Source organism: Pseudorca crassidens, chromosome 15 (assembly GCF_039906515.1).
Source record: "Pseudorca crassidens isolate mPseCra1 chromosome 15, mPseCra1.hap1, whole genome shotgun sequence".
Lineage (NCBI taxonomy): Eukaryota > Metazoa > Chordata > Mammalia > Artiodactyla > Delphinidae > Pseudorca > Pseudorca crassidens.
Genome location: NC_090310.1, coordinates 9,801,999 through 9,824,282, shown reverse-complemented (window position 1 = coordinate 9,824,282; position 22,284 = coordinate 9,801,999). Strand labels below are relative to the sequence as shown.

Sequence of the window (22,284 nt, the reverse complement as noted above, 5' to 3'; positions counted from 1 at the left end):
AAGTCTTAACCACTGGACCACCAGGGAAGTCCTCCAACCATCTTGCTATATAGTTTATGTTTCTTTACGAATCTTTCAAATCCCTTCTGAAATAAGGTGGGATATAACTAAACAAAAATAAATCAATCCAATAACCTTTAAACAGCCCCAGTGCCGGGCACTGTTCAAGGAGAAAAAGCCCTTCCTTCCAGGAAGCAAGTTATTTCATCTCCCCAAACCTTGTTTTCCTCATCTGGAAAATAGGGCAAATCAGATGTACCTCACTGAACTGTTGAGGGATTAATTCCTGTCAGTTGAAATGGAATCTATTCTTATAGACCTCAGTCTCCAAGACTCTCTTGATAAATATCACCATCTCCTAATCCCTGCCATGGAGGAACATTGGCCCAAGCATCAGATTCGAGTTTCTCCAGCCAAAGCCCCCACCTGCTTCCTTCTAGTGGGTCATCTGGAGACAGAGGCGATGGCTGGTTGAACTTCCTTCTACCATGATTCCTCTCACAAAGCCTCTTTCCTCCACCCTATGCCACCCCAGTTCCTGGCACTCAGATGGTCAGAGGTGTTAGAAGGTAGTAGGGCTCTCATCCCACCCCTGGCATGCATCCAAGGCCGGAAGAAGTCTCAGCAGGATACTGGATGGACCGACTCAAGCACTGAAGGAGGGATCGAAAGAGGTTACTTCTCAGATCCATCCCAGGTTTGAGATCCTATATCATAGCAATGTGGATAATAATAAAATAATATTATTATTTTTTTATAATAATTAAAAATAATTATTTTAGGGCTTCCCTGGTGGCGCAGTGGTTGAGAGTCCGCCTGCCGATGCAGGGGACACAGGTTCGTGCCCCGGTCCGGGAAGATCCCACATGCCGCGGAGCAGCTGGGCCCGTGAGCCATGGCCGCTGAGCCTGCGCATCCGGAGCCTGTGCTCCGCAACGGGAGAGGCCATGACAGTGAGAGGCCCGCGTACCGCAAAATAAATAAATAAATATTATTTTATTAATATTATTATTATCAGTCTCCAAGAGATAATTATACACCCATGTCCATAGCAGCATTATTCACAATAGCCAAGTGTCCACTGATGGATGAATGGATAAAGAAAATGTGGTCTATACATACAATGGAATATTATGCAGCCTTAAAAAGGAAGGAAATTCTGATACCTGCTACCACATGGATGAACCTTGAGGACATTATGCCAAGAGAAACAAGCCAGTCACAGAAAGACAAATACCGTGTGATTCTACTTATAAGCGGCACCCAGAGGAGTCAAATCCACAGAGGCAGAGTGACATGTGGGTGCCAGGGGCTGGGGAGGGGGGGAGGGGGAGTTAGTGCTCAAGGGGGATAGAATTTCCATTTGGGAAGAAGAAAACAGTTCTGCAGATTTGTTGCACAATGATGTGAACGTACCTAAAGCCACTGAACTGTACACTTAAATACGGTTAAGATGGTAAATTTTACGTGATGGGTATCTTACCACAATTAAAAAGTAATAAGGACTTCCCTGGTGGCGCAGTGGTCGAGAATCTGCCTGCTAATGCAGGGGACACGGGTTCGAGCCCTGGTCTGGGAGGATCCCACATGCCGCGGAGCAACTAGGCCCGTGAGCCACAACTACTGAGCCTGCGCGTCTGGAGCCTGTGCTCCGCAACAAGAGGGGCCGCGATAGTAAGAGGCCCGCGCACCGCGATGAAGACTGGCCCCCGCTTGCCACGACTAGAGAAAGCCCTCGTGCAGAAACGAAGACCCAACACAGCAAAAATAAACTGATTAATTAATAAAAAATAAGGAATGATATTTTTAAAAAAGTAATAAGAACACTAACAGTAGCTCCTGCCATTTACCGAGCGCTATCAAGGGGACCCATGATGCCAGGCCTGGTGACGCCCATCATCTCCCCAGTCTTTGATTCGTGACTGGCTCCTGAAGCCCCCCACTAGTCCATGTGCATTCATGTCACACTGGTAGAGGTTACAGGGATACAGGCTTTGACTCAACACAGGAAAAGCTACCCCACAGGAGGGCTGTCTCCAAATGGAAGACCAGGAGCCTCGTGGGCCCCGGGGTTCCCCGTCCCTGGGGGTTTTCAAGTGGAAGTTGCCCACTTATCAAGGCCTCTTAGAGAGGGTCTGTGCAAGTTTTTAAAGGAGAGACGGGCACCATCTGCAAAGATCCTTCCGTCAAGTCACCTGGCCTCGGGGTAACGTGGGCAGAGGTGGAAGACAGCTCACATTTACTTTATGTAGAAAGTGAGGCAAATTGGTAAACAGGATGGCGAGACCAAACTTCACCCACTTTAGAAAAGAAACTCTTAGTGCTTTTAAGTATACAGTGTCATAGCACTCAGAGCTGGATGGACCCCCATCCGACCACCTCCACGTGCTTCTGGGGAAACCAAGGCCCAGAGGGGACGGACTGTACCCCAGACGCCTGCACACTCAGTGCAAGTTCATCCCATAACACGGCGTGCTCTCCCATGAGCTTCAGTGCTGTGCTGGTTGCAGAGTCTTTCTTATTCACCAGAGTAGGGCCTTTAGGGAAACACGCTTTATGTCTTTGAAAACGGGCGATAATCCAGATGGTATCCCGCTTTCAGTGCGTTGCCCATGTGTTTGCCTCCAATGCATTCTCCCTGATGCCTGGTCTGGTGAAAAAGACATCAGATGTATGAACAAAACACAGCTACACGCCATGCTACGGCCGAGTCTCTCCAAGATGATGAAAGAATCCAGGTGCGAAAGGTCACGCGGTAGAACTCCTTTTATGTGCGGTTCAAACACAGGCCAAACTGACGGACGTTACAGGTTGGGATGGTGGTCATGTTGGCAGGGAAGTGGGGTGGGCTGGCTGCTGGAAGGGGGCATGATAGAGGCCTCTGGGGGGCTGGGAATGCTCCAAACTTGATCTGGGTAGTTACCTGGGTGACTTGCTTTCTAACACTTATCGAGCTGCTGACGTAATAAATAGCTTTGTCCCCCCTCAATAAACCGCTTTAAAGAGACAGGTTTGGGATCCCCAGTTACGCAACACACAAGAAAGTTGTCTTGACACGTCTCCAGAGCTTTAACCGAGTTCCCACCCTTTGACCCAGTCCTTTAATCAATTCATCCTTTTTTTTTTCTCTTGGCCGAGCCGCAAGGCATGCGGGATCTTAGTTCCCTGACCAGGGACTGAACTCAGCAGTGAAAGTGTGAAACCCTAACCCCTGGACGCCAGGGAACTCCCTAACAATTTATCCTGAGAAAATTATCCAAAACACAAAGATTTATGTACAAAAACATTTCACCAAAGCATGTCCTACATCCGTAAATACACACGCCAACACACAAAAAAGGGAAATGGCAGACAACCTAAGTGCCCCACCGGAGCTGAAACCAGCATCATACAGACTAATGACCTCGCGGAAAAGCCTGGGATGGAGACTCCAGACATCTCATCTCCGTGGGCGGCATCCACGAGTGACTTGCTCTCCTCTACTCTTCTGCGTTTTGTAAATGATCTGCGGTGAGGAGTATGACTTTTGCAATTTGGAAAGAAATAACAGAAACCTCGTTCTTAAAAAAAAAAGTTTTTTTAAAGAACCAACCCACGTGCTGCCCCACCCCCGGGACAGGAAAGCAGCCCAGGCCCGGGCAAAGGGCAGACACGTGCATCACGCTGCTTCCTGGGGAAACGAGGGAGGCCTTCTGCCTTCCCCGCCTTCCGCTTGGAGGAGGAGCTGGGGCCTGGCCGTGGGAAGCCCCGCCCCTGCTGAGCCCTGGATTCTGGAAAGTGGGGCTTCAGCCCTCTCAGGTGGGGATGGGGGCTCATGAAGGTGAGCTCTCTTCTCAGAGCGGGCTCCCGAGGACCAGGCTAGGGCCACGCCTGTGCTCAGGGCACTAAGCTAACGAAGGGAACCCTCAAACCCAGGCTCTGCCCCAGAGGGGACGGGGCAGGTGCTGTTGGCAGTGTGCGGGTGTCTGGGTCGCCTCAGGGGCCTGTCCCAGCGGGAGGGGAGGCCAGGCTCCGGTGGGCAGACAGCTCCCCGGGGGTCAGGTTTCCATTTCGTTATTTAAAGCCCGGCTCCTGGCGGGCAGGCAGGGGCGGCCACCGCCTGCGTGACCAGGATGAGGAATCGCAATCCTGACTCGGGCCCGCGTGCCCATGGCAACTGGCGTCGTGGCCTTGGAGACTAATCTCCAGGCTGCCAGCCCGCAGGGGCCTCTCTGGGCGGGGCGTCGCTCCTTGCGGAGGCCCTGGGCTGGGGAGCGAGATCAGGCACTCTCCCAGCTGAGGAGGGGGCATCTGGCCTCGCAGCAGGGCCCCCAGCCAGGCTCAAAATGCACCAGTTCCCATGGGCACAGCCTCTGCCACACCCCGCCCCCAACTCATGGTCACGCATGTGGGGACATGACCATATGCGCACACACGCCAAAACCATCACACTTCATTCCACAGAGCACTGGGACAGACAGCAGGTGTTCCTGCCCTAGAGAGAGTCCCAGGCTGGGAGGAGATAGGATAGTTACAATAAAACAGACTTAGAAAGAAAGAGATTAAACACAGGGTGACACTCCTGGATTTGAGTGGTGGTTACACGGGGCATACGTAGGTTAAAACTCATCACGCTGGACACTTAAGATTTATGCATTTTACTGTTAAGTAAATTATACTTCCGTCAAAGGTAAAAAGTGACACCCAAGAAGCACAGGATGGTGGAAGGCGGAATCAGGGAAGACTCCTTGGAGGAGGCGATACCCAAGCTGACTGCAGTGTGTCATGTCACGTGGGAGCAGGAGTTTGCAGGGGAGGAGCAAAGCCCGGGCAGCAATACCCAGGCACCGCTCACCTACAAGGGGGATGACTGCTCTGCCCCCCGCAGGGCCCACCTCCTTGGAATAAAATGCTGAGCAAATACGGCAGGACCGTTTGAAGGAAACCCAACCACCAGCCAGGGCCGCCCATGTGTCTTGGTCGAGCCTGAGCCGAGCGCTGGGTTGAGTGGGGACGGGCCTGGCTCTGCGTGGCTGGAATGTCCAGGGCAGGGCAGGAAGTGGTGGGTGAAGACGTGGGCATGGTTGCTGGGGCCAGGTCAAGGACCTTGGACGGTCATCATTTGGGGGATGGGAACCACCGGCAGGTTTGGGGCGGGGGCAAGACAAGGTTAGTTTAGGGGTTCCTGGCAGGTGAACTACAGGGGGCAGGACTGGAGATGGGGATCTGGTAGCTACCAAGCTTCTGCAACAGTCCAGGCCAGGGATGGCCACGTCTGAGGCAGATGGTGGCAGTGGGGCAGAGGAGAGGAGGGGTGTGATCACTGGGCAGGGCAGAACTTTGTGACTGAGTGGATGGGGGTGTCCTGAGAGGGAGGCGCCCGGAGTGACAGCCGGCTTTCTGGTTCTGTTGAGAGAGCGGATGAGGGTGCCCCCAGCTCAGCAGGGAACAGAGGGAGGAGGACAGGAGGCCTAGAGGCTGACTCTGGGATCCCGAGGGACACCTGGAACCCGTGGGTGATCAGGGGCTGGGCTGGTTGGGAGCTCTGGGCAGAAGGGACAAGATGTGCAAGACATGCGGCAGGGCAGCAGCAAAGGCCTAGCGTGCCAGGGAGAACATAGTGGGAGAAGTCAGGGGCACTGAGGACAAGGGAGAGTCAGAGAGTCAGGGGAGGGGAAAAGGGTGGAGATCAGAGGTCAGGAGGCTGGCCAAGGAGCCTAGAGGAACACAAACACGGGGGTGGGAGGCGCGGCAAATGGGTGACCCCCGGGGAGCAGATGTAGAGGGCTGAGGAGTGGAAGCAGGTGGAGGCCGTGGGGTGTGGGCGAGAACGGAGGGGTGGGGAGGGCTCAGAAGGGCTTCATCCTTTAGGATGAGCAAACCTGGAACCAATCGGGTTGGATGGAGACACAGTCTCCGCTGGGGACCAGGCCTCCCGGGTCCTTCCAGATGGACCCCAAAGCCTCCGAGTTCAGGACACAGGCCCAAGAACCCTTGTGCCAAGCCCTCTGCCAACCCAGGACAATGAAGAGTGCCGACCCCACGGCCGCTTCTTTCCATCGGACGGGAAGGTGTGTGCCGGTCAGCAGAGGCCGGACCCAAAGACCAGCCAGGGAGGCAGAGAGAGTGCTGGTCTCACCAGCCGCCCCAACAGGACGTGCCCACGTGGGGAGGGGGTTTTGTTTTGTTCACGGCTGTCCCCCAGAACCACAGCGGGCAGTCCATGATACTTGCTGGGTGGATGAATGAGTCACTGAAAGGAACCAGAAGCCTGAAGAGAGAGGGAGAGGAGACCAAGCGGAGCCAAACTCCACCATCCTTGGCATCCAAGGCCCTGCCCCGGCACGTCCAACCCCACCACGCCTGCACCCGGCCGGCCCGAGTGCCCCTGCTGCCCTGGCTGCCCCTCTCGGCGTGAGGAGGGGGCAAGTGCCTGGGCTTTGGGTCAAGCAAAGCTGGGATCAGGAGTCCACCCAGCTATCACCAGCCTGTGACTTCCATCGGGCACCCAAACCCTCCACGCGTTTCCTCCTGAGCGAAATGGTACCACCAAACGCGCCGCTCCCGGCATCGAGAGGATCACGTGTGACATAACGTGTGAAAAGCGTCTGGCTCGCGCCTGGAGATCCTACGGGCTCGGGCTCGTTAAAGAGGCAGCCGAGATGATGGCGATGATGGCTTCGCGCTGACATCACCTGCTGAGTGGCTGTCTCCCCCTGACATCACCCGTCTCATCATCTCCAGGCCAGCTCACACGGGACTCCTGACGGGCAGCACAAGGACCCTTGTGTTCCCCTACGTGCTGGGGGGACTTGGGTGGGAAATGCAGGGCTGGCACTCAGCTGGGTGTCAGGAGACGGTGGGAAGAAGCTAGGAGGTACCAGCCCCTGGGGCGGGCGCATCTCCCGAGAGCCCCCCTGCCAGACGTAAACAGGCCTTCTCAGAAGGATGAGAAACCTGGACAAGGAGCCCCAGGCCCTGCCTTGTCGGGAAAAGGCTGGGCGGAAGAAAGCTAGTCACCTGTGGGTGAGCTAATCGGGCCGCCGGGCTCGCTCACGGGCCCCCACCCCAACTGGCAGCCCAGCCCCGCCCTCCTTCCTCCTGTTTCTGGCTTCTACTCAACCCGGCCCCCTGACCTGTGAGCCACCAGGGGTGTGGAGCAAGGGTCCCAGGAACCCATCGGAAGGAACCTAGCTTCTAACTCCTGATGACACCCTGAAGTGGAGCCTGGGCACCACCCATCTCTGAGCCTCAGTTTCCCCATCTGTAAGTGGAGAACTTGGGCTAGAAGTTCTCAGCTCCAGATGGAAGGATCACCACGACCCCTCCCCGGCATCTGGCCTCTATACCTGCCCTGATCCACTCCAGAGCAGTCATCTGAGCCACCCGCCCCCTCACACCCCTTCCTCATTTCCGGCCTGTCCACAGGCACTACCCCCAACCTGGATGCCCTCCAGCCCCCCCACCCTCTTGTTCTTACTCCTTTCTTTCATTCTATTTTTAAAAATGGTTTATTTATCGATCTGTTTATTTATTTTGGCTGCGCAGGGATCTTAGTTGCAGTACACAGGATCTTCCTTGCGGCACATGGGATCTTTATTTGCAGCAGATGAACTTCTTAGTTGCGGCATGCATGCGGAATCTAGGTCTCCGACCAGGGATTGAATCCGGGCTCCGTGCAAGGGGAGCGCAGAGCTCCCACCGGACCACCAGGGAAGTCCCCTGTTCCTGCTCCTTTAAATCCTGACCACATACACTCCAGGACCCTTTCCTCCTGCCCTCCCCAGTCCTAGTCCTGGGCCTGTCCACCCCCCTGAGCCCCTTAACCACCTGAAGGATGCCACAGGACCCTAACTAATTGCACAGTATTTTCACTGCACCTGTTATGACACAGACCTAGAACTGGGGTGACTCAGGCCCAGTTCCCACCCCAGAGCTCCCAGGCGGGGAAAGAGAAGCCGAAGGTTATAAATGGTGACCCACACGTGAGAGAGGAGGCCACCTCCGTTCAGAGGCCCACTCATCAGGTATCTGTCAACTGCACCTGCTGCCTCCCCAGGTCCCTGCACCCTCTGTCCGCACACTCACGCACACGTCTCATGGCTGACACGTGCTGGTGCCCCAAGTCCCATTCATTCCTTTCACAAATAGTTAAGTGTCACCTGCAGACCCACTGTGTGCTCTAGACGAGGAACGCCACCAGACGGGGAAGATGGAGCCACGCGGGATGGAGCCACATGGTCCATCCCGGGGGTGTCATGGTGAATCCCTGCCCCTGCAGGATAAGGGGGTTGGTGCACATCAATGACCAGGTCCCCAGGGGATGACACGCATTCTTTTGTGGCGGGACACTCACAGGCTCCCGCACACAGGTGCACACCAGTCACCCCTCCCCGGCCACAGCTGCTTTCACACACCATCACATTGGAGGCCCCTGCACCCTGGGAGCGGGGCAGGATCTAGATCATCATCCGTCCTATGCTGGACAGCTGAGGCCCAGCGTGTAGGTGACCCGCCCTCCACCGCACAAGCCGGGGGAGCCAGGGTTCCAGGCCACATTCCCGCTCCTCTCCCTGGCCCTCCCCTCCTGTGTGTACTCAGGTGGGTGCACAGACACCACTTCCTGCTCCAAACTCATGCCCCCATCTCCACCCTCACTTGGGCGAGGGGAGCCTAGCTACCTCGATCTACCGGGGACAACCTGGGGCTCCCCTAAAGCTCCAGCCAGGTGATGTGATTCAATAAAGTGACCCCACGGGCTTCCCTGGTGGCGCGGTGGTTGAGAGGCCACCTGCCGATGCAGGGGACACGGGTTCGTGCCCCCGTCCGGGAAGATCCCACGTGCCGCGGAGTGACTGGGCCCGTGAGCCATGGCTGCTGGGCCTGCGTGTCCGGAGCCTGTGCTCCGCAACGGGAGAGGCCACAACAGTGAAGGGCCCGCGTACTGCAAAAAAAAAAAAAAAAAAAAAAAAAAAAAAGTACCAATAAAGTGACCCGTGCCTGCCCTTCTCTCCCAACCCCAGGGACGCGGACAGCCTGGAGGAACCCAGCCCAGGTCACACCATTCCCTCCTTAGGGCCTGATCACTGCTGATGGGCAGCACCCCCCCCTTCCAAAAGCCCATGGTCTCGGGAGCGTGCACAGGGCCAGCCCTTGGGAGATCTGGGTCTAACTGACGGTGTGCCACCTGCCGGGGCTGTGTGACGTAGAGCAACCTGCTTCCCCTCTCTGGGCCTCAGTCTCCTCCTCCCGTAGACACGTATGGCACCCTGCTCCTTCCTTCCTCACAGAGCAGTGGTGGGAGGTGAGAGCCAGGCCCCAACGGAGTCTTTCTATCCAAATCCCACCTTAGCCTGGGTCCTGGCTGAACCTCACTTTTCCACAAAGCCTCACAGTACGGCCATCCTTATCAGCAGCTATGTGTGACCACCCAGTGCTGTGCTGTTAGCATCCTTCTTTCAACCCCCTACAGCAACCCTCCAAGCACAACTCTACCCATCTGACAGATGAGGACACAGATGCTCAGAAACGCTGAGTAGCTTGCCCAAGGTCACACAGCAGGAAGACTTCGGGGCCAGCTTCAAAGCAAAGCCTGCCAGAAGCAAACATGTGCCCGACACCCACACACCTCCCCTGAGCAGCGCCCCAAGCACGGCTCACTGCCCAGTGGCTCGCGTGCGGGTATCTGCAGAAAGGCTGAGGGGTCCTCCCTTGGTTCGTTATTCCAAACTGTCTTTTTTGCCTCCCTCAAGAGAGTGAGGGGCTTCAGGACAGCGGCCGGGCCTCCTTTCTGGGGTCGCAGTGAGGCCCAGCGTGGGAGTCATCATGGGTCCTGACAACCAGAAGGGACCCTACAGATACGGAGATGTAATTTTCTGAGCCAAAAACAGGGCGGAGGGCGGTGCCAAGATCGCGGACCTTCCGGGACGTTGGGATGAGTTGTGGAGACGGTGGAGATCCTGGCAGCTGTCAGTCCTCCGTGACGTGGGGTCGCCCAGTCTGCCCTCACGTCTGCAACAGCAGACACCAAGCCAGGAAAATGGGAGCAAGGAGGCACTGGCTTCATTGCCAAAAAAGAAACCCTGTCTGAAGCCTGGGATGAGAAAATCACTCCTCTTCCAAAGTTCTGTCCCTGCAGAAGGGCAGGCCGGCAGGGAGGGGTCCCAGGCACTGCCCCTGGCATCCCCATGTCCCCTCCCATTGGGCTCCAGGGTCCTGGCCCTCCAAGGCCTGCAGGGTGAGAACCCTGGTGGGACTGGCATAGCTCTGAACTGGCTCCCCAAGGTGGGTGGTGGGCACCCGGACCTTAGCCAGCGCCAGCTCTGTGCCACGCCCACCTGCCCACCACCCCACGTGCTCACGGAAGCCTCGAGAGCTCTCGGCAGCGCCGTGAGGACGGACGCAGCCCACACAGGCAGTGACTCAACATCTCACCAGATGAATGTAGCACCTGCATCACCAAGACTGGGTCCACCCGTACCAGGAGCGTCACTACCCACGATACTCCACCTGCCCACCCCTGCCCCCGGGCTCCAGGGGTCTCTTTTTCAGGCAGTCCTTCCAGTTCGTCAGCCCCACTCTACAGATCCCGAGGACGGTGTCCGCTGGGATTTACCCTGGACACATAATGAGGCTTGAGGTTTCCCCGAGGTGACACCATGAGCTCCCGGGGGCAGAAATCGGTGCCCCTCTCTCCTGCTTGGTCCCAGGGGCCATCAGCCTACACTCCATTACGTCAACTCCTCAGCAGCCCCCTGCCTCCTGCCTCTGAGCAGAATCTACAGCCGCCAGGTCCCGCTGCGGACTCTCCTCTCTCCTCCTCTGGGGTGTTTCCCATACCCTGATCACTCTCACTCCCCTACCACCCCCCCCCTCACCACGGTCTGCCCCCAGACCTCCCGCCAGCTGTCTGCCTCAATGCGTCCACCCAGCCTCCGGAAGAGGAAGCCCGGGGAGGCTCTGGGGCACCTGCCGGAGGACAGGGAGCCCTGGACCAAGAGTCACGAGATGTGGTTTTGGATCCTGATTCTTGTAACTCTGGGACCTTAGCCACGTGTCTTCCCAGCCCTGGGCCTCGGCTTCTCCATCTGAAAAGGAAAAGAGGCCCCCTCCAGCTCTAAGGGTTGTGGCACACCCCATCCAGGAGGCTCAGGAGTAGGGGAGGGGGAAGGCTGCCTGAGGAAGGTGGCACGGGGGCTCCCACAGAAGCTCTGGGCCCCAGCCCTGGACAGAAGTCACATCCTGAAAGACAGACCCCGACTGGTTGCCAGGGGATGAGTGTGTTGTATCTACTTAATGGGTCAGGACTTCTTTCTGGAGTGATGAAATGCTCTGAAATTAGACCATGGCGAACACTGCACAACTTTATGAATATATGAAAACACACTGCAGTGTACAGTTTACTTTTTTTTTTCTTTTCGACCGCACTATGCAGCACATGGGATCTTAGTTCCCTGACCAGGGATCGAACCCGGGCCCCCTGTGGTGGAAGCACGGAGTCTTAACCACTGGACCACCAGGGAAGTCCTGAAGTGTGCATTTTAAAGGAAATAATTTTCAAAAAAAAAAAAAAAAATCCAACATGCTAGAGAGGAAGAGAACAAAGTCCCTAAAGGCACCACTGAGCCCCAACCCGAGGCTCTGAGGACCTACCCACAGGCTTCTTCCTGGGGGGGCTACATAAACCCCTCTTTGTTTACGCCTCTGTACTTGGGCTTTCTATTACCTGGAGCCAACACGCTCCTAACTGATGGTCTCGCCCCTGTGCCACCCGCCGGGACTGGAGGGGGCTCCGCACACTGGGCGGCATGTGTCTGACGCTGGTGGTCAGGACTCAGCTAAACGTCAAGTTCCTGGGCACAGTCGCTGCCAGCAGCCTCTGGATCGCCACACAGATGGGTGCACACGCACGTGCACGCACAAAAGCGTGTGTCTAAATAATCCAGGGGATTAACTGTTCTGAGGCTTCACACTTGTGCTCTCTCCACACGCACCAGCTGCCCTTCACGGAGGGGGAACCCCCCAAACTGGTCTGCACACAGTGCCCCCCACCACCATTGCCATTACCCCCCAGATGCCTCTGAGAGGCACAGCCAGGGCAGCAGAGGCAGCAACTGGGGACGAGGGGGTGAGCCTGTGAGAGCTGGGATGGAAGGGTGGAAAAGCCCCTTGACCTTCCAAGGCCCCGCCCCAAATGTCCTGGCACCCAGCTTGCTTCTAATTCACTTAACAAGTGGGTACAGGACACTCACTGTGTCAGGCAGCGAGCTGGGGGCAGGGATGCAGAGGGACAGGGCAGCATGGCCCTGTCCCATTGGAGGGAGACAGACAAGTACAAGGCCAGTTGGAACACAGCAGGCGAGGGGCGCTGAGCTGTAGGAACACAGAGGAGGGGCACTTAACACAGACCCGGGAGGGGACATCAGAGAAGGCTTCCGGAGGGAAGTGACATCCAAGCTGGGACCCGCAAGAATTAGCCCAGTGAAATGGATGGGGAGCGGGAAAACGTGTTTAAAGGAGAAGCAATAGCACATTGTGAAGCAAGACGGGAACGCAGTATGTTCTGAAAACTGATGAAGCTCATCATGGCTTTCATAGGAACAGACAGGGCCTGGCTGGGAGTGAGGCAATCAGATGAAGGTCTTCACCTGGACCCAACACAAGACCCCCCACCCCCCCAAGTTGGTCCCCGCAGAAGACCTTCTGGAGTGTCATTTCCCATCTCTGGACCCTTTCCTACACTGCTGCCCCCACCTCGCTCCACCCCAGAATGCCCACCCCAGACTACTCCTGAATCCCACCCGTCCTCCAGTCACCTCCTGCAGGCTGCCCCCAGGCCCACTGGGGAGTACGGTGGGGCCCACACCCCTGGGTAGCCCAGCACCAAGGTAGGACTTGGCATCGGGACACCTGATCACCCACCCCAAGGGTCTGAGAGGTGGACACGCCAAGGGGACTAAGCACTTCTACCCCTGGGGTTTTCCCAGCTTACAGAAACAGAGACTCAGCACAGCCCACGCGCCGCGGGCAGAGTAGGCAAGAGCAGAGCAGGGAATGGTGGTGGCCAGGTCCTCTCTGGGCAGGCCTGGAGCTCTCCAAGGGCCAGCCTCTGGGATCATCGTGTGACAAGTTGAGAAAACACTCTTCACTGGGATGGGGACCAGCTTCTCCCAACTGAACACGCAGATCCTCCCAAGAACCCTGTCACGCAGGGATAACCACACTCATTTGTTCAGGTGAGGCTCAGAGAGGTAAAGTCACTCGTCTGAAGTCACACAGCAGGTGAGGGGTAGAACTGGGGCTCCAACCCTTGCCTGTCTGGTTTCAAAGGCTCTGATGGTTAAACGGCACCCTGCTGGGAAGTGGGGAAGCTCTAAGGAAGCCAAAGGAGCCCGCCCCCAAGGAGAGGCACTGGCCTCCCACCCAGGGCGTCCAGGAGCATCTCCCCGCCCTGCATGTGCAGAGAACAGAGCATCTGAGGCAGTGGCTGGCTCCAGGAGGGCGGGTGGGCAATGGACCAGGATCAGAGGGAGGATGTGGTTAGCCTATCCACCCAGAGGACTGCACCCCCCAGCCAGGGTACACGTGGAGAACAGGGGCACCTAGCTCCTTCCCAGAGGCCCTACCTTTCCCAAGCTGGGCCTCTCTGCTGAAAGCCACCACACCTGAAAAACCAGCTCCTGGATAAACATGAGACACCAGATGGGCCCAGTCACAAGACCCCCTTGGAGCCCGCCAGGACCACCTTGGAGCTGGCTGGGTGGGTGGGCAGGCAGGAGTCCTGCCTGCTCCAGGGAGCCACCCAAGGGCCCTTCTGCACAGGGCTAGCCTGCCATGGTCCCTCCACCGAGTATAGCCCAAGGGTGGGACTCAGGGGTCCAGCTTTTGAGGACATGGGGGAGGGGACAATGGTGGGGGGGGGGGGCAGCTGGCTCATCAGGAAAAGTCAATGACTTCCTCACAAGAAACAGTTAAAACCCCCCAAATCTCTCAAGACACCCATAGGCCATGCTGCTGTCACCCACGATGCTCCCTTTCCTTAGGAAGCCACGACCCCTGGGGGGCCCCCCTTCACTCAGGGACCGCCATTCATGAGCCCACGGGCAGCGCTGCCTCCATTTTCTAGATGGTCAAACTGAGGCTCGGCAGACTGGCCGTCCTCCAAGCCACGCACAGCAGGCAGGCGGCAGAGCTGGAATCGGCCTGACCAGGAGCTTGGGACCAACCGAAATCTCAGTGCTGCCGTCCACACGGACATTCAGCACATCTGTGGATCTCAGATGGGTGGCAACCAACGTTTTATCCAGAGCCCTAACAGGTAACTTGGATAGAAGTGGCCCTACTCCAACTCAGAGGGGGACACGGGGTGCTGGAAGCCCGCATGTCCCCACCTCCTTCCCCCGCGGGGTCCCGTGCCCTCCAGGGCTCTGCGGAAGCCCAGCAGCTTGTGTGACCCCTGCTGAGGCTCATGCTGGCCCTGGAAACCAGATGCTCTGTTCTGTTCACAGATGACCAGGCTGAAGCACAGAGACGTGGTGTCACCCACCCGAGGTCACACAGTCCCATTCTGTCTGACCCTAAATCAGGCTCCTGCCTGCCCTCCTTCCATATCCGCTTGTTTCAGGAAAACACAGAATTTGTATCCCAAACTATAGAGCCGCAGAAGTGGAGACCAGGGACTCACTGCCAGAGACCCCCAGACTCCTGGGGGAGCGGGGCACACAGAGACGGGCAAGGCACCACCGGGCACAGAGAACTTCCCTCCCTTCAGGTTCACCCTCTGCCCCCAGAGCATCAATTGTCCAGGAAGCCACCTGGTCATTGGGCGGGTGGAAGACTGCAGCTCTGAGGGCGGCTGCAGGCAGGTGTAATTTCATCGGGAGCTCCCCGTTTGTGCAAGTCACCAGAAACGGAGGATGAAATTCCAGCTCTGCGGACAGAAGTGTGCAGCGATCCTGGCTCAGGGTCAGCTCTCAAAGCGGGTGGGGAAGGGGTGTCTTTGTGAACATGAGGAAAAGATACCCCCTCCTCTGGGCGGCCCCGAGCTGGAGCTCAGCTCTCCTCCACGAGAAGAGCGGCAGAGCTCTGTGGTATAGCCGTGCCGTGGAGTACTACTCAGCCACAAAAAGGACCAGCTCCCGATGCCCCGACAATGCATTAGGCAGAACGGAAGAAGCTAGACGCAGGCTGCATACTGCGTGATTGCATTTATATGACGCGCTAGAGGATGTGAAGCCATAGAGACAGAAACCAGATCAGGGGTTGCCAGGGGCTGGGGGAAGGGAGGGGGCTGGCTGCATACCGGCTTGAGAGAAACTTTGGGGGGGATGGAATGTTCTACGTCTTGACAGGGGCTGGGCTATGTGAATGCATGCATTGGTCGAGTTCCTTGGACGGCACACTTAAGCCCTGGGCATTTCACCAGATATTCCTCATCCCTCGACAATATACATGATAACACGTGGGGTGAGCCCTTCCTACGTGCCGGCCTGGGGCTGGATGCCAGGACCTGAGACCCTGCAGACCTGGTGCCTCTGCAAGTTTCGCACTAGCTTGTGGAGTGACCGACGGATGGATGGACAGATACAGACCCCCGCATAGGGCAATTCTGCCAGTAGCCAGAAAATGTACCTTGAGACCCCACTAGACCCCACCAGCAAACAGGCCTGGCCCTGCCCAAGCCTCCAGGAGAGAAGCAGCCTGAAGAGTCTCCTCCAGCTACAGGCCAGGAAGGGACATGGCCTCAGCTGTCCCTCCTTCCCCAACCACACAGCCAGGCCGGGCACCTCGGAGCTGCCCAGGACCCCAAGCCCTCAAGCTGGGACCTCTCGCCTCTGGCTTCCCACCCCGTCTCCACTCCAGACCTGCAGTGGTGTGACCCACCTACCACCCTCTGGAGCCTCCACCATGCAACTCCGAACCCCCCAAAACCACAGCACCACCACCGGGCTCAGGCAGGGCGGGGGCATCATCGCCACTTCGCACACAAACACACAGCCCGCTGGGGGCAGGGGACGTGGGTCACTCCCTGGCCTTGGGCCCTCCCGTGACATTCCAGGGGCCTCAGTGCAACACAGGGGCTGGGGCTTCTGCCTCGGATGGTGGCATGGCAGCGGGGAGGTAATTCCCAGCAACCAGCATGCTGTACCCACCCGGCATCCCTTTAAAGGGACAGCCCCTCAAACCTGTGACCAGCCCACCAAGGACCCTCCCCTACCAGGGGCCCCGGAGGTGCGATCTCCAGCCTTGGAGAGGGGAGCACCAGAGACACGGCCTCCCAGGGCTCAGGCCTGGCTCTGCAAATCCTAAGTCGGCGTCAGACAGGGTGACCCCGGCAACCTCCCTGCTCCTCCCAACACTTCTTCATACACCGTATGGACTGCAGTGGCACAGAAGACTGAACGCCAGGGCCTCCCAGCCTGGGGATCCCTGAGGCCCCACGCTACCCAGGCCTAACAGGAGATCTGGACGCTTGGACCCCGGACAGGAGAAAGCCCAACCGAGGAAATGAGAATCGCCGCTGCCTGATTCAGACTCGCTCTAGACCATCCCCCGCCCCTCAGGTTGAGTCCTGACCCCAACTCCAGGCCCCAGCCACACCCTGAGTCCCTCCCTAGCCCCCAACAGTCTCACTGCCCAGAGGCCGCAGCGGAAAGGTTGCCGGAAAAAAACACAAGACCCCCAGTTCAGTCTGAACTTCAGGTAAACAGGAAGTAAATTTTTAGTGTCACTGAGAGCCCCAATACTGCATGATCTGTTGCTTATCCGAAATCCAAATGTAACTGGGTGTCCCTCTTTTAACTGGCTAAATCTGGCAGCCCGGAGCAGGTGGTCCTGAAGGAGGGAGACAGGTGGGCACACAAATAGCTGTGGGTCAGCCAGGCCCAGCTCGGGACCAGGAGGGAGTTCGGAGCGAGAGCTCTGCTCCCTGCCGGGCACACCCCCGCCACTCACGCCAAGCCCGTGCCTGGTCAAAGCAAAGCCTCACCCCGAAGTGAACAAGGGCAGTGCCCCACGCGCCATCCTCCCCCAGCGCTCGGAGCCTCTTTGTGTCATCAGACATAACCCATAGCACGAAGTCTGAACTGACGAAATATCAACCCCAGTGAGACAGTCCCAGCCAGACATCCTGCAAATGAGGAACCCGGGCGGGCGCCCAGCGAGGCTGGCTCCCCTTGGGACTCACCTGGACACCCCAACATTTACACCCAGAAGTCTCCACTGTCACCCTGTCACCAAAGGGGTGACATGCCACTGTCTTCGGACCAGGTTTGTCTCCTTCACTCCTCCCATATAAAACAATCCTCCCCACCTGCCCCTGCTTGTGAATTCCTGCCGGGAATTCCCTTCCAGTCACCACAAGGGGTCACATCTCATAGGCCCCACATCCTCCCGGGGGATCCTGAGCCCTCGGTCCTGGGTCTCGCTCTGCTCTCCGGGACTTGTGAATTAACCCTGCAGCTCCTGTTCCCAGTGCCCCCTGAGGCCTCCACAGAACCCCTGGAGCTGGCACGCCCTCCTGGTCTGTCCCAAGGAAGCTGGCTCTGTCCTGGCTGCAGGGCATCAAAGAGAGAGATGTCCGCAAGTGGCTGAAAGTCGGAGGATCAAGAGACGCTGGATGGATGACGCTCAGGGAGCAAAGCCCCAGACTCAGGTTTGGGGGAGACACAGGCTGGGGTGATGGGGTGAGGAGCCTCCCAGAGGATGTGGGGCAGGAAGCTCAGGAAAAGACCCTGGGATTCCAACCATTGTGGGAATCTGCCCCAGAGACGGGAATTCAGGAACAAGGCGAGAAAGTGTGCTTAGCAATTCGGACCCTGGGGCAGGACTTCATTCATTCATTCACTCAATAAGTATTTGGGGACCAGCCCTGGGGCACCACGGAACCAAAAGCAAGCCTCAGTCCCCGCCCTGTCCCTAGTACAATCGGGACATGTAACTCTTGATTAAGATCAATGTTGGGACAGGGGAAGGACAGAAATGTCATGGGGACACAGAGGTAGCACCTTGGCCAGTCCTGGGAAGGTCTGGGAAGGCTTCCGGCTGGAGGACATGACAGCCAGCTGAGTCCTGACAGAGGAGAGGAAAAAGGCAAATTCTACAGCTCTTATCCCCCATCCTCACCAAGTGGGGCCATTTCAGGAAGCCCTGCCCCTGCAGGTGGGAAGAACCTCTGAGGTGAGAGGAACGGCACGTGCAAAGGCCATTCAGGAAAACTGTAAGACTGCAGGTTTCAAAGAATGGGCCCAGGAGGCAGCGGGTGGGCAGACGAGAGCCAGAGGACACGAAGCAGAACCTGGAATGAGGATGGACCAGCAGATGCGGTCTGTGGTTCCAAGGTCACGCTTAGGACACGAGAGCCCCAAGCTGTCACCCACCACATCACCCTCAGATCCTCACCCGGGGTCTCCAACAACTGGGCCATTACCAAACTGGGGACGCCCTGGCTGCTGGAGACAGGGAGGCTGCAAGAACAGCTGTCTCCGAGACCCCTATCATTACGTCTGCCTTTCCGACTATTTCCAAGCATCAAACAACTAGAACCACGTCAGAAGGCTAGCCAGCTCGGGGAGACTGCCTTAAACGAACAGATGAAGCACACTGCAAATAAATGACCCTTCCTCCAGCATCTAGAGAACGGTCCTCCTAAGTAGGTTAAGCCTGCCCCTACAATGCTACCTTCCCAGACCCAGTTTTGCAACCTTTTCCCCCCACATTTTGAACAAGTGGTCAGTGAGTGGCGGCCGAGAACCAACCCTGCCTCGCTTCCTCCGCTGGGGTCCTCTGGGACCCTTTGAGTCACAGCCACAACTTTCTAGGTCACCCTCGGAGCAGGGTACAGAACGGGGTGTGGTCTTAAGCTCCCCACCTCCCAAAAGCAGATTGGGGGCTCCGACATCCTGTCCCCTTGGGGCCAGGCCTATCCCTTGGTCCACAGGTCCCTGTTCAGAAGAAGGCAGAGTGTACCCCCCACCCTCCTGGACCCCTACTCCTGATGGCCACCTGACCACCCCCATCCTTTCTGCCCTTGTGCCCGGCCCCTCCCTGCCAGCAGTCACCAGCCTCCCCCCCACCACTGCCTCTCACTCAATAAATAATCGATGTCGATGCCCTTACCCTTTGGGAATGACGTTGCTGAAATAAATGGGCTGCTCAGAGGCACCTCCCCAGCCCGGAGGCCCCAGGTCAGTACCAGGGAGCAGCAGTCCTGGCCACCGAGCAACCAGACACACGAGGGAGACGATGGCCAGAGGGGTCAGAGCAGCTTCTGGCCACCCCTTCCTTCTGCTGTGGGCAGTAAGAGAAGCCCCTGCAAATGCCCACTCCTCTAGAAGCTGTCCGGGCCTGCCCCACGCCCCACATCAACAGCACCATACTCCACCCAAGGCCATCGCTTTCCCCACGTGCCGGGCAAGGAGACCCTACATGCCGAGCTCCCTCACTTGGGCTATGATGTGGACACAGGAGCCACCCAGCCCAGGTCTAGTCCTGGAAGCCTGGGTCACAGGGCCAGATGTCCAGGGCTCGAGCCCCCTCCAGCAATGCCGGGAGGGCGGAACTCTCAGATGCACTGTCCCCCTCTCCCCTGGGCCCAGGCCGGGGCATCACCCCTCTCCCTGGCCACAGGCAGGGGCTGGGGAACCCAGGAAAGGCATTAAGCCCATCATCCTCAAAGCCCATCCACAGCCTATGGCTGGTCCAGGGGCCTCCCCACCCATCTGCGGGAACTCAGAGACCACCCACAGACAGAGCATCCCCAACTTGCTCCTCTGAAAGCTTTGCGACCCCCACTGCCATCCTCTGAGTCTCCTTCCCCCACCCCACGAGGAGCTCAGCTGCCACCACTCAGGCCAGCCCCCTCCCCAGGGACCCCAACAGGAACCACTGTGCCGGGGCAGTCCTGCCTGGCTGTCCTGTTCAGTCCTGCCTGAACTCAGCCTATAAGTGGGGGGCACCGGCCAGGAGACCGGCCCAGCCCGAGAAAGACGGAGGTGGGGGGAATTGGGGGGCGGGGGCCGCGGCCTTCCCAGCCCCCTCCGCTCCCACACTGGCGCCCGCCGTCTGGGCAGCACAACTGACCTCATTCGCCAACTGCAGCAGCCTGCGGGCGCCCGCTGCCCGCCCCGGGCGCCCCTACATCCGGAAGGGCCGGGGGGTGACAGCTCCCGACTGCCACCCCCTCCCGGCAGGTGGGGGCGGCCGTCCCTCCCCTCCCCCGGCCCGAATTATAATCCCAGTCACGTGCCTCCCAATGCACCCAAAAGCCGGACCCAGATTCTGTAACACCTTGAGGGGGAGGGGCGGGGGCCCCGGGGGGGGGGGGAGGAGAGGGGAGAAGGGCCTCGGCGCCCGCCCCCCGCAAAAGTTTCTCCTACCTTGGAGGATCCCCAAGCGCTCCTGCCAGCGGCGCCCCGGCCCCGGCCCGCGGCCAGGACTCAGACTCCTGCCGCTGCCTCCTTAATTAATCCAGGAGAATGGGGGAAGGAGAGGCAGAGGGAGGCGCGGAGCGGCGGAGGGGGCGGGCGGGAGGAGAGCGGGGCGCTGGGCGGGGAGGGGGCCCGGCGGGGGCTCTCGGGCCGGCCGGGGGGCTGGCGCTCGGCGGCCCCCACCCCCGGCGCGGGCTGCGGCGGAGGGCGGGGCGCGGCGCGGGGAGCGGAGCCGAGAGCGGGAGCGCAGGGAGGCTCTTTGTTCTGTAATCCCAGTAAGATTGCCAGCCATTCGCCCCGGCCCTAATCCCAGCCCCGCGCAACACCACCCTCCATTGGCTGCCATTTACATACGGGATTAGCCCGCCCTGCCCGCCCCGCGCCCCGGCCTGGGCACCGCGGGGGGAGCGCCGTGCCCCCGCCCCGCGCCCGGCTCCCTGAGCGCGCTCCGCCGCAGCGCCCGCCGCCAGGGTGGCCCTCAGGAGGGGCGGCCCCGGCGCCCCCTGGCTGCCCGCGACACCCCTCTGCCTCCCCAGGTCAGGCCGCGGCGGATTAGAAAGCCGCGGCTCGGCCCCGGGAGACCCGGGCGCAGGAGCCGGGCCGGAGGGTCAAGGTCACTCAGCGGGCTCCGGGAGGATCCCCGGGAGACACCGGGGCCCGGAGCGACCGTAGGCCCGGCGCGCCACGCGCTGGGGAAACTGGAAGTGCAGCGGCTGGTCACCCCTGCCGTGCCCAGGTTATTTCCCGGTGGCTTGGCCCGGGTGCCTCTTTCAGCCTTTGTCCCCTGGGATGGAAAGGAAGGCAGTGACATGCTGAAGGTCACAGCAGATGCAGTTGAACACGCCAGGTCCCATCTTGTCTGGGCAGCCCTCCTGACTCCCCCCCTTCCCCTCCAGGGCCACCCCCTTCCCCTCCATACCAGCCGTGCTAGGAGTCAGAAGCACACCTCCGATCCTCTGCAAAGCGTGCATCTCAATTCATCACGAGGAGCACGATGGTTCATGGCAGTGCCCTGAGCCCTGTGCTAGGCCCTTGCTATGCTGGACACTGTGGGGAGGGAAACAGGCCAGGCAGGCCCCAACCCCAGGGAGTGCCTGGCCTAGATGGAGGGACTCAGACTGAGAATCTACTAGGTCCTAGCAAAGCCCACTGGGGCCCTGCCGGGCACACAACGGGCCCTTGGTAAAGGCTGACCTTGGCTGGCCAGGTGTCCCCCTGGCAGGCTGTGTCCACACTGCCCAGCCCGAGGCCAAGCCCAGAGGGCCCCTTGTGCCCACTGAATGCCTTGCCCACAGAGGGTATCAGCCAGAGCAGGGGATTGGGAATGAGGCCACAGTCATGCCCTCTATCCCATGGTGCCCCGGCCTCTTGGGGAGACTCTCTCATCCTCCTTGCCGCTGGGAGGCCTGGGGACCCCTTGAAGCACCCTGTCTTGTGGTCCCCCTCAGACTCACATCCCCACCTGCCCTGTGCTGGCCCTGGGGTGGCAGAGTGACTAAGGGGAAGGGCCAGGGTCTGGAGGCTGACCAGGTGACTTCAAATCCTGGCTCTTACCACCGTGTGACCTTGGGCAAGGCAGTTCACCCCTCAGAGCCTCCATTTCCCCCTTCCTGCAGCCTCTTAGTGAACCACGGTGTGGTCTCTGCAGATAGCAGTGATGATGGGCACTGCTAGTTAAGCATCTACCAGGCACCTGTATCTACTAGGCATAATACCTAGGCTATTACCATTCCTTACATGAAGCCTGCAAGGCAGTATTATTGGCCTCGTTTTATAATGAGATGAAGTGACTTGCTTAGGGACATGCAGCATGTGAGTGGCATTGCTGGGACCCTCTCCATAGCCCTCATTCTGCCCACTGGCCTATGGTCCCTCCATT

At 58.7% G+C, this 22,284-nt stretch overlaps 1 protein-coding gene across 7 annotated transcripts in view; it reads right to left on the bottom strand.

The window, feature by feature from the left end:
* The window catches only part of GTF2IRD1 (GTF2I repeat domain containing 1), a 112,029-nt gene extending 91,425 nt beyond the window's left edge, over positions 1-20,604 (bottom strand). For 3 of the 7 annotated variants that reach the window (XM_067705935.1, XM_067705936.1, XM_067705939.1), the window contains exon 1: positions 20,355-20,595. The gene's annotated coding sequence lies outside the window, so the exon portion shown is untranslated. Of the gene's footprint in view, positions 1-20,354 lie in introns of all 7 variants that reach the window. The other 4 variants (XM_067705940.1, XM_067705934.1, XM_067705938.1 and 1 more) reach the window with 4 other exon arrangements.
* Between the last annotated feature and the right edge of the window lie 1,680 nt (positions 20,605-22,284).